Raw genomic sequence first — 3,097 nt, forward strand, 5'->3', positions numbered from 1 at the left:
TCCAAACTCTGCTTCACCCGAATTCTTAACTTTTTTCCTCTGTAATTCTTCACACCCATTTGGGACCTGGGCAAAAGGAAAAGGAAGTAATTCCCAGTACTGATAGTCCTGCAATTAAATAGTTTGGACAAGGAACACACAGGCAGCAAACTCATCCTACAATATCTGACCTTCTCCTCCAGCCTCAACAGGAGTAACACAGGTATTAATTGTTGAGCTCTAGCCCTTGTCTCGGCCTGAGTGGGTGAATCATGTTTTCATGTGCCAGTACAAAATGAATCTCAGATCTATCTGCACAGTCCTTTTATCTAATGCGATCCTCAGCTCTCAGATATGAGCTGCCAAAGGCTACATCTGCCTGACACAGAGAAGAGCTCTCGTCTCAAGTTCCCATGCAAAGGATTAAATGCTTCAGAATCTGCATAAATGAATAGGAGCCACCTTGGAGCCTCACAGTGAAACACATACCACTTCCCCCCAGGGATGCACGTCCTGTTCATCCAAATCAATACCCTGCACGCTCGGAAGGGCATCAGAAAACCTTACACAAAATTAGTAACTTACAACAGCATTAAAAACGTTGCAGGGAAACAGTAACGACAGGAGCTGTTTGTGGCAGAGGTATGGGATCACTGAGCAGCACAGGGGAGGCACGGCTCTGGCTGTGTGAGCCCTCCAGGCAGGTCACATTTACAGGAACAGCACTCAAGTACAAGCATGAAACAGCAGTAACCATAAACAGACCAGTCTGCTTAGTGTCTGTGTTAGACCATGTTTTAATTGTCAACACCAGGCTCTGAATGAGTACTGCATCCCCACGGGAACACAAGACAGCCCTACTTGAACCCCTCTGACTGGATGTCCTCAACAAGCCCAAGCCCACATGGAGACCTAGTTCACAGGGACACCCAGAGCCTTCATGGGAGACAGCCAAGAGAGGATCTGGCAGGCAGGACCATAACTGCAGCAGGCAGGGAAGGGCCCCAAAAGCCCCTTCTCAGCCAAGATAGAATCATGGAATCATAGAATCACCTGAGTTGGAAGAGACCTTTAAGATGCCCAAGTCAAACCGCAGCCTAACCCTGCCTGGTCCACCTCCAGACCATGTCCTCAAGCACATCTATGTTTAAATCCCCCCAGGGATGGTGACTCCACCACCTCCCAGGGCAGCCTGTTCTAGTGCCTCACAACCCTTTCAGTATAGAAATTCTTCCCGGTATCTGACCTACATCTCCCCTGGTGCAACTTGAAACCATTTCCTCTCATCCTGTCACTTGTTACCGGACAGACCAACCCCACCCTTGACACCCTCCTCACAAGCAGCTGCAGAGAGCACTGAGATCTTCCCTCCTTTTCTTAAGGCTAAAAAGCCCTGGGCCACTCTGAGCCACACCTCACCTGTGCTCCAGCCCCATCACCAGCTTCATCGCCCTTCCCTGGACACGCTCCAGCATCTCAACATCCCTCCTGTAGCAAGGGGCCCAACACTGGACACAGCACCCGTGCTGCAGCCTCAATGGAACTGAGCACAAGGGGATGATCACCTCCCTGGACCCGCTGCTCACACCGCTCCTGACACAAGCCAGGATGCCCTTGGCCTCCTCGGCCAAGCTGCTCACGCTGCCAGCTCATGTCCAGCCGGCTGCCCACCAACACCCCCAGGTCCTTCTCCCCCAGGGCAGCTCCCCAGCCGCTCTGCCCCACGCCTGTAGCGCTGCCCGGGGTTACTGTGACCAACGTGCAGGGCCCAGCACCTGGCCTTGCTGAACCCTATACAGCCCCGCAGCCGGGACCCGCAGCCCGGTCCCGCAGCCCCGGAGCCGCATCCCCGCACCCGGGATCCGTGTCCGATGGGCGGGGCGGGACCAGCGGCGCGCGCAGGGGCGCACGCGCACGGCGGGGCGCGAGGGGCTGCGGCGCGCGGGGCCTAGCGGCCGCCCGGCGTTGAGGTGAGAGGCGGCGGAAGCGCGGCCGGCGCGCCGCCCCCGTTCCGCGAGGGCCGAGAAGGGGAGAAGCCGGGACCGTACCGTGGCGGGGTGGAGCCGAGCTGGGGCGGGGGGGTGGGGGGGAGCGGGAAGGGCGGCGTCCGGGCCACCGGCAACGGGGGAGGGCGAGCGCGCGCTTCCCTCCGCCGCCTCGCGGGCCGCCCTTGCGTCTGCGGGGGTTGGGGGTGGAGCCCTCGGCGGGCGGAGGGCGCCGCCTGGCGGCGAGGGGGAGAAGGGCCTGCGAGGTCTGGGCGGGGCCTGGGGGGAGTGGGGCAGTGGGCTACGGGGTGTAGGGAGTGGGGATACTGGGGGGACGGAGGTGGGGCAGCCTGGAAGTTGCTTTTGGGTGTCTGGGGATCCAGGCAAAGGTGCGGGGATGTGTGGCCAGGGTTGAGGCAGCTGCCCTCTGCGTGGAAGGAGTCACACAGCCTCAGTGGGGTCACTGGAGGCAGGACTGTGCCTCCTCCCCTGGTGTTCCGAGGAGAAAAGTCAAGGAAGAGAGATGTGAATGCCAATAAGTGAGGAGCCCGAGCCATTGTGGGGGTTGGACCCGATGATCTCTTGAGGTCCCTTCCAACACCTACAATTCTGTGATTCTGTGATTCCCACCTTGCAATAGTGAGATGTGTTAGAGGTCCCACGATGCAAAGCAACTCAGTTCCCCGACAACAGGCAGCAGTGTAGAGCCCTGGTGCAGGTGCTGGTGAGTCAGGCCGGTCTATAGAAGCTGCCCTGTGTCAGTGCCAAAAATATCATTAACATCAGCATAGTGGATTTTTGTACCACCATATCCATGCTGTCTCTAACCCATCTGTTCTCTTCCCAGTGCTTCTTGGAGGTGTGGAACACTTCCTTGCACAACAGGCATTCAAAACACTCTGCTCAAGACACACGTTCCCATTGAAAGCCTCCGATCAGGATTGGGTTATACCCCCATCGCTCCACACCTGCTGCATCCTGACTCTCTGCATTTGGTTTCCCAGAAAACAGACTCCCAGCCATGCCAAATGGTCCCTGCAAGGAAGACTGCTGACAGCACTCTTGTGTCTAAGACACTCTGGGACAATCTCATCTGCAAGGGCTGCATGAGAGACATCTCTGGGGAGAGGATA

This window comes from Gallinula chloropus, assembly GCF_964237585.1.
Source record: "Gallinula chloropus genome assembly, chromosome: 19".
Classification (NCBI taxonomy): domain Eukaryota; kingdom Metazoa; phylum Chordata; class Aves; order Gruiformes; family Rallidae; genus Gallinula; species Gallinula chloropus.